Here is an 8,607-nt window from a genome sequence, read left to right on the forward strand (position 1 = left end):
ATGTGCGGCAGCAGCCAGAATGGGAATCGGGAGAGAAAAGCGTCAACGGGCTGGGAGCTGAGATATGAGTCAGGACGGCTCCTCCCCCTGCACCAAATGACGCTCAAATGTTTCAGCTAGGCCCGAAAATGCTGCAGGTTTGGCACCCGCACTGCCTGGCAGATCTAGGCAGCAGGGCCAGGGCAGCCTCAGCAGCGGGACAGGAAACACGAGCCAGTGGATTTTCGTGCGGGTTTTGAGAACCGATACCCCGGCTCTCCCTACGGACGAGAAAAGCGACTTTCCAAACCGCAGAGCCCTCGGTGCGTCTGCAGAGGCAGCTGCCGGGAAATGCCTGTCCCCACCTGCGCGGGGCCCCTCCGGCGCTGCCCAGGGACGGGGACCTGCCCCAGCCGGGTCAGGGCGGCCCTCGGCCTCACTGGGGCCACCCGGGCTTCAGGTGAGGGAGAACGTGTACGAGAGCACACTGGACCCTGCCCAGGGGCCGAGGCAGGGGCACCCCCCATTCTGCCCCCAGGGCTGCTCTGGGCCTGGTACATTGAGGTGTTGCTGGCACTGGCAACAGCATCATGGCATCATGGAATGGTTTGGGCTGGAAGGAACTTTAAAGACCATCCTGTTCCTCACCTTGCCAGGGGCAGGGACACCTTCCACTGTCCCAGGCTGCTCCAAGCCGCGTCCAGCCTGGCCTCGGACACTTCCAGGGGCAGCCACAGCTTCTCTGGGCACCCTGTGCCAGGGCTTCCTCACCCTTGCAGGGTAGAATTCCTTCCCAATATCCCATCTAACCCAGGCCTTTGTAAATTGTCTCTCTTCATCTTTCCTGTAATTTCCCTTCAGGTATTGGAAGGCCATAGTTAGGTCACACTGAAGCTTCTTTTTCCATGCTGAACAATTCCAATTCTCTCAGCCTTTCCTGATAGGAGAGGTGCTCCTACTCTCTGAGAATTCTTCAGGCTTGCTGGGTTGCAGTCTGGGCAGAAGATGGACCTTGAGAATTCCCAACAGGCCTGTGGGACAAGAGGTGTGACTGTCACAGCAACCCAGGGCCTGCCTCTGCAGGATGCTCGGGTTTAGGCTTCACTCTAAATCCACTTTTACCTGCTTCACTGGCTCCCAGTGTGGACTTGGACTTTCCCAGGTGCCTCTTGGCCACCCTGTGTACCTGGGGGAACTGGTTACCTCAGGCATGTGAAAACCCTTGGGGACAGGTGGTAGGGGTGGGGGAAAAGCCCCAAACAGATCCCCAATTAAGACTGTTTTCCTTGGAAACTGACTGAGGAGACCTTGCCAGGTGGAGGTGATGGGGAAGATGACCTGAGTTGTCCTGGTACCTGGAGTGAAATGCTGCTGTAGTGAGGATGGCAATGCCTGGGGCATGCCAGGAATGGGTGCCCCATCTGCCTGTCACCTCTATGTCCGGGGCACAGGGCCGAGGCCCCTCTGTCTGATGTGGGGAGAGGAGGCACCCAGGGCCAGATCTGAGCAGCAGCAGGAGGAAGGCAAGTTTTTTTGGGGGGGGGAGGTGGGGAGGGGGCAAGCTACAAGAGCTCTCAAAGCGTGGCAGGAACAGGGCCCAGCTGCCATGTGCCCATCCCAAGGGTCCTTGGTGCACCAGGATGGAGGCAGGTGGGCAAGGAACTGGGATGTGTTCCCTGCTCAGGGGATCTGTGTGGAAACAGGGAGCTCTGATGCATGATGGGTCCTCTGGGTGCTTTCCCCTCAGGAACTGCAGTGGAAGGAAGAGGCTCTATCTTGTGAAAGGGAGAGACTGGTGGGTTCCTGACAGAGGCCTGCAAAGGGTACCTGGAAGTGGAACATCCACCCCTTGTGAGCTCAGGGCTGTCTGCAAAGAGCTCTGAACTGTGTCATGGTGGATACACCTCCAAACCCACGGGTCTGCCCACAGAGCTGGGGTTCTGGAGTCTGGTGGGGGGTCCCAACTCTCCTCTAGACTGAGATCTTTCACCTCACTGGTCTACTCCATCATGGGAAGGGAGAGATGCAGAGGGTTGGGAGGGGCAGAGTGGAGTCTCAGCTTGGTAGTGGAGGTGGCTGGGAGTGCTGAGGATGCATTTCCTGGGGGCACAAAGCAAAGTGAGACCACAGCTGAAGTCCAAGGAGTGATTTGAGAATCTTATGGTATCTCTGCATCCCCAGCTCTCCCAGACCTCCCACTGCATCCCAGGTGGCACTTGTCCTTCCCCCCTCCTGGCCAGTTGCATGTTACCCAGGCAGATGCTGGTGCTGGGCTGGAAGGAGCTTTTCCCCTCCAAGGGAACGGTCCTTCTGCATGGGCAGTTGCAGAAGAACCAGAGTGCCAAAACAGGGCCCTAGGACTTGTTTTGGGAAAGGACATTGCACCTCTGGTCCCCAAACAGCCCAGGTGTGTGGTACACGTTCCTGTGGCAACACATTCCGGTGGCTGCAGGATCCATCCCCTTGGCCAGGTGGGGGCTTTGGAACTGCATGGCTGGCACGGAAAGTGCCATCAATGCCAGCTTCGGCAGCCCTGAGTGCCTGACTCCCTCCTCCATGTTTCTCGCTCTCAGAGATGCTCAGCTATCCCTGCCCCTTGCCTTGGAAGGTCAAGGGACAGCAGAGTTTGCCACCAGAGAGCTCAGCCCTGCATCTCCTGAGCACATGCTGCCCTGGGAAATGCACAGCTCAGCCTCGTGGTTCTCATCCCTCCTTCCCGGTATCCCTGCTGGCCTCCTCTGTCCCACAACATCCTCCATCCCAGGAGGAGGGGGAACAGGAGCCGCCCATCTGCAGCAGCGGATGCTGTGGGGGCCCCTGCGGCGCCCTGGGCCATGGGGTCCCTTCCCCCCGGCGCGGCCTGCAGCGGCAGGTGCCGCGGGCAGCCACGGGCCCGGCCCGGCCCAACCGCCCCGCGCCCGCCATTGGCGCAGCCGGGCCGCGATTTTCTCCATATTTGGGCAAATCCAGCGCCGTGTCCCCCGCCCGCCGCGTCACTTCGCCTTTTTGAGGTTTCCCTTCGCGCTCTCATTTGCCTCCCGCCCGCCGCCTCCCTGGCCCGGCAGTTTCTGGTTGAGTCACTTTTAACGGCCGCGCTCCCGCCCGGCCTCCGGGACGGCAGCGGGGAACGGGCCGGGCCGTGGGGCTGGGAGCACTCCGGGAGCTCCCCGAGCATCCTGCTCAGGGCCTCATCCCGTGCCCGGTGGGGAAATGGGGCTCGGCCCACGCCGGTACCACAGCCCGTCTTTGGGCTGCAGGGGTGGCCTTTCGGCTGTGCCACGGGTGCTGCAGTTCTTCCTTGAAGGTTTGCCGTGATGGTGGCAGACAATGCTCTTCCCATCCAGAAAGTTCTCAGGGGCAGTGCTTGCTTGGCACTCCTGATTTTTTGGTGCTGCAGATGTCCCTAGTAGCATCTGCTCTGCTGGAGAGAGAGGGCTCAGAGCCCTCTGTCCCGGGGGTCTTTTAGGAGATCACTCTCTGCACTGTCAAGCAGAGAGATCCGTGCCCCCCACCCCGTGCCTCTGTCCTGTGCTCTCAGAGGGATGTGGTGTCATTAGGCTTCAGTGTGAACAGTGGCCTGACCGAGACACTGCAGCTCCTTTGGGACCTGGCCAGGAGATGCTACAGCTTGGCTGTGCATCCAGTGGCTCACCTGGCCACTTTCCTGCTGGCCCCAGGGCAGTGGAGGCGGCTCAGGGAGGGTTTGGGTGAGACCATCCTGTTCCTCCTCTTTCTCTTCCTTCACAAGGTGCCAGTTGGATGGAAGCCATGGGGCGCTGGATGGATGGGAATCACATGAGCGTGGCGGGGCAGCTGCCTGTCCTCAGCACCGAGCAGGGTTCACAGGCCAGGCTGAGGCGCCTGGCAGGAGCTCGTCTCCCCACCCTGGGGCTGAGGGCAGCACTTCCCCTGCCGGCAGCGAGCGCCGCAACCGCAGGCGAGGAGGGGAAGTTGCTGCAAGGCCGATAAGAAATATCAGCGCTTTCGCAGCGCCTCGGCTGCAGAGCCCGACAAGGGCCCTTCCCCCTGCCCTGCGCTGGGCCCAGCAGCGCCGCTGCCCAGGCCTCGGGCTCCCGCTGCCCTGCGCTCCCCGATACTGGGAGAGTTACTGGAAAAGGAACAGCCCTGCAGCACAGGGGACCTTGGTGCTGCAGGGTGGCCATGAGGCACCCGCAGTGCTCCATGCACAGGAAACTTTGGGGTGCGTGGCAGTGTCTGACCTGCATCCGGGTGCTCTAGATGAGGGCAGGGGAAGGCAAGAGTGGGGGAGTGGTGCCTTGGGGGTCATGGTTTGTCTCAGAGAGCTGCACCCTGGAGTCCATCAGCAAGACCCTGGGAGACGCTGAGCAGGTGGGCAGAGTGTGGAAAGGGGCCTTGGGAAGGCTGGGGACCAGATATTCTCATTAGGTTCCCAGGAGAGGAAATGCAGCTCTTTCAGCTTCCCCCAACCCCAAAAAGCTCCTGGGGCCCCTTCAGATGGACATGAGTGGAACAGGACCAAATTATGCAGAGCCAAGGGCTGGAGTAGGAATTCCCACAGCCTTGTTTGCCAGCCAGTAGAATTAGCCAATGGCTGGGGAATGTGGTGAGTTCATCATCAGTTGGAGACTTTCAGAGACCTTGTCAGAGCCCAAGGAACCAGATCTGCTGATTTCTTCCTTTCTGAGATCCGAGCAGGCAGAAGGAAACCAGCCCAGGACCCAACATGTCATATCCTCCATCTGTGCTGGGCTGGGGAAAGAGGAAGCGTTGCCTCCCCCCACTTCTCTGCTGGGAAAGCGCCTGTGGCCCCTCTGCATGGCCCCTCAGCAGCACAGGCAGGTGCTGGGCTGGGCTCTGCTTGCTAGGGACCCCATTTTGGGAAGGCACAGCTTCCTCCCTGCTGTCATCCTGCACATCCCCAGCTCTGGCCACGTGTTTCACTCTCCCCTGACATTTTGTCCTTGGGTGCAGTCTCCCCCAGCTGCCTCTGTTCAGAAATATTTTCATCCTGCTTTGCCCCATGGTCAGCCTCAAATTCAGATTTCTTCACTGGGCCCAAATTCTCACCCTGTGCCCTCCTCCCAGACTGCAGGATTTACCAGGGACCAGTTTGTCATCAGCCAGAAGCATGGCCTTGACCCTGGGCCACAGGGGGAAAGTCCCTCAGCAGCACCTTTGGGGCCAAATCTCTCTCTGGTTGCCCCAAAAGGCTCCTTTCTCTGCTGTGAGAGTGTGGTTGCCTGTACCCTGTGCAGTTTTCGCCCTTTGTGATGGCACCCACCACTGCTGGGGAGTGTCCCATGGCACTGAGGTGGCTGGTGGCACTGGGGCATGTCTCCAGGATGGTCTCTTGAGTTGGTAACAATACCTCTCAGCACAGGGTGGTATTGTTTTGGTGTCCTGTGCAGGGCGAGAAGCTGGATTTGATGATCTTTGTGGATCCCTTCCAAATAAGGATATTCTGTTGTTCACATGAGAAATTATATTTACATGTTTCAGGTCCCCAGGAAGGCCAGTCTGGGAGGCATCTGAAGTCCCTGGCATCAGGAGGCCACCCCATGGGCCCAGTGTGCACATGGTGGCCTCTGCCATGGATGAATGGCTGCTTACCACAGGCCCCTGGCAAGGCAGCATGATGCTCCTGGGCTCAGAGCTGCCAAAAGGGCCCTGGAAGGCATCACCAACAGCACTTACATCCCTTGCTGAATTTCTCTCCAACACAGGGAGCACAGTGGCCCCAGCCCCATGACCATAAGGGATGGAGATGGGTGCAGGGCCAGGGAAGGGTGGGAGACAGGGCAGCCCTTAGTGGCCCAAGGCACAGAGTTCTGGTTGTTTTTTTTCACTGAAACTCCCACCAGCCTTGGTTTGGAAAGGGTTTCCCAACCAATTTCCTCTCTCCTAAAGCCTCCTTTACCTGCTGCCATCAGCACACATGCAGCTCGAGTCAAATCACTTCTGCCTGTGCTGCTGCTTGGTTATTTTTGGCTTTGCTCTTCCTGTGCATCTTGGAGACCTCACCAGTACAGGTTTTTTTATACATTTCTGTCCAGATGATGAATGTTGAGAGTGAATTGCATTGGCCTAAAAAGAAGTCTTTGGCAGAGGCACATGAAAACCAGTGCAGGGACAGACAGGGCCCATTTGTGGTCACTTTTGTGGATTTAGTTTGTAGGTTTTGATCTAGTTTAGTGGTGGGCTTACCCTGGCACTGGGATGGGGTAGTGTTAACCGTGCAAAATCCACCTACTCTGTGTCCCAGCACCATCCCACTGTCGTCACCAGGGCCATTGTGACCTGGATGTGCCAACTTCCAAACCCAGCTTTTGGTTTTCTTCCCGGTGCCTCACATCCCTGTTGGTCACTACCGCTGCCCGGGGCCAGGGGAACTTTGGTGCTGTCGAGCCCTGAGGGGGTGAGAGGCTACAGGAAGCTGCTTGCGCCATGTGTTTCCTAAAGCAAGGTTTAGGGACTGTGACTTGCTGGCACCTGTGTCCCCAGTGCTTCACCCCAGTGACCAGGCAGCCCCTGAGTCTTGCAGCCCCTGCCACAGACTGCTGGACCCTCCATGGGCAGGAACTGCCCCCATGCAGGTCCCACCACTAGGACTGGGTGAGGGGCCACAGTGCAGCCGAGCAGCTGTGGGAGGTGGATTCAGTTACTGTCACCCTGTGCAAACACCTCTTTTTTTTTTTTTTTTGTCTTTCTTTCTATCTTTTTTTTTTTTTTGTACAAACATGTTTGTCGCTGTCAGCAGCAAAGCCCACGAGAGCGTAACCGGCTGGTGCTTCCTGGCCCGGTGCTGGGCTGGCTGCGGTTGGGCTGCGGGGTGGCGCTGGGTGGGACCAGCACCGTTATCTGCTCCGCAGCGACGGCTCTTCCTGTGGTGGGGCCACGTGGGCAGGATGGGGTTAAAAGCAGCCCCGCGCCCCACAGGGGCCCATTGCTCCCCAGCCAGCACCCCATGCAGCACCCCACGACACTGGCAGCGGCACGCAGCATGGGCCACCAGCACCTAGCTTGGGCCACCAGCACCTGGCACTCACCTCCACGCCCGCTGTGGGCTACTGGCACCTGCGTGGGTCACCCACAGCCAGCGTGGGCCATCGGCACCCAGCGAGAGCCGCCCTCACCCGAGCTGGTAACGGGGACCGGCGAGGCGCCCACTGGGGGAGCGGCACGGGGTGACCAGGGGCACTGGCAGCCGTGGCCTTGGTGCCACCGTGAGGGGGGCAGTGGGTGCCAGGGGCCGATGACAGGTAAGGGGGGCACAGTGGGGTGGCAGGGGAGGAGGTGCCGTGCAGGCAGGCAGGCAGAGGCAGGAAGTGCCCAAAGCAGAAGTGGCATCCAGGGGGTTTTTGGCGGCAGCTAGGACGGGACCGGGTGGACATGGAGGCTGGTGTGGCAGGTGAGGCTCTTGAGGCTGGGTGGTCTCAATCGTGGGACCTGTGGGTAACCCCAAAGGGCTGTGGGGGCATCTGAAGGTTCTCCATGTGTCTGGCAGATGGGGCGAGGGGGGGTCCAAGCGGAGCGCCAGGACAGGGAGCTCCTGTGACCTCCAGGCAGGGATGGGGCAGAGGGGACTTCAGTAAAGGATGGGAGAACAAGGAGGGTCCCCATGAGGACATTTTAAGAGGGACCCATTGCCATAGGATCTCTGCCTTGGGGACAAGGCGGTGCAGGGGGTCCCCATCACGCAGGTGGCATTTGCCATGGGCTTGCCACTACGGGGACAAGGCAAAGGAGCCCTCTGTGTCCAGGATGCCACTTAGGTGGGGTCCCCTCATGGGGACTTGGCATGGTGGTCCCTCTGTGACGCAGATGGGATTTGAGGGACAAGGATGGAGTATGAGGTGGGATCTTAACCTTGGGGTCCAGACATGGGGGTCCTCTGGGACTGGGGTGGGGTCTGAAGGTCAGCAATGGAGCTCAAGGTGGAACCTCCCCTGTGGGCACAAGGTAAGGGGGTCCTTTGGGAATGTGATGGGAAGCAGAGGTGTCCCCATGGGGTCAAAGCAAACGCACCCTCTGTGTCTAGGATGAGGTTTGAGAGGGGGTGATGGGGTTTGCAATGTGGACCAGGCATTAAAAGCAGGGACAGGGCATTTGGGGTCTCTGTGACCAAGATGGGGTCCGATGTGGGGTTCTTCCTTTGGGAATGAGTCAAAACTGTCCCCTATGACCAGGATGAGGCATTAAGTGGCCTCCCTGCCATGGGGAAAAAGTGAGAGCATTCCCTGTGCCCAGGACAGGGCTCAAGGTGGGACTATGGGGTATGAGGTGGCATCTCGCCCATGGGTAAAAGGTGAGGATGTTCCCTGTGCTCAGGTTGGGCGTTTTGGGGAGATAAGGGAGAGCAAGGCAGGATCTCCCCCCAGGATAAGGATGTCCCTCATGCTTGGCATGGCTCCCAGGAGGTGACACTGCCGTAGGCTCTCTGTCCTGGGGCAAGACCAGACCTGCCATTCACATCTGTGGCCACACCAAGGCCAGACGTGCCCCATGGCGGGGCCACGTGGGGTGTGGCAGTGGCCCCATGTGGGGGAAGAAGCTCCACGCCGGAGGAGAGCGGCCGCCGACAGCGACTGAGAGACAGTGCAGTCACCCATAAAGTAGAAAGCACTACTAAACAGCACTGCAGGGTGT

The sequence above is a fragment of the Passer domesticus genome, chromosome 19, assembly GCF_036417665.1.
Source record: "Passer domesticus isolate bPasDom1 chromosome 19, bPasDom1.hap1, whole genome shotgun sequence".
Classification (NCBI taxonomy): Eukaryota; Metazoa; Chordata; class Aves; order Passeriformes; family Passeridae; genus Passer; species Passer domesticus.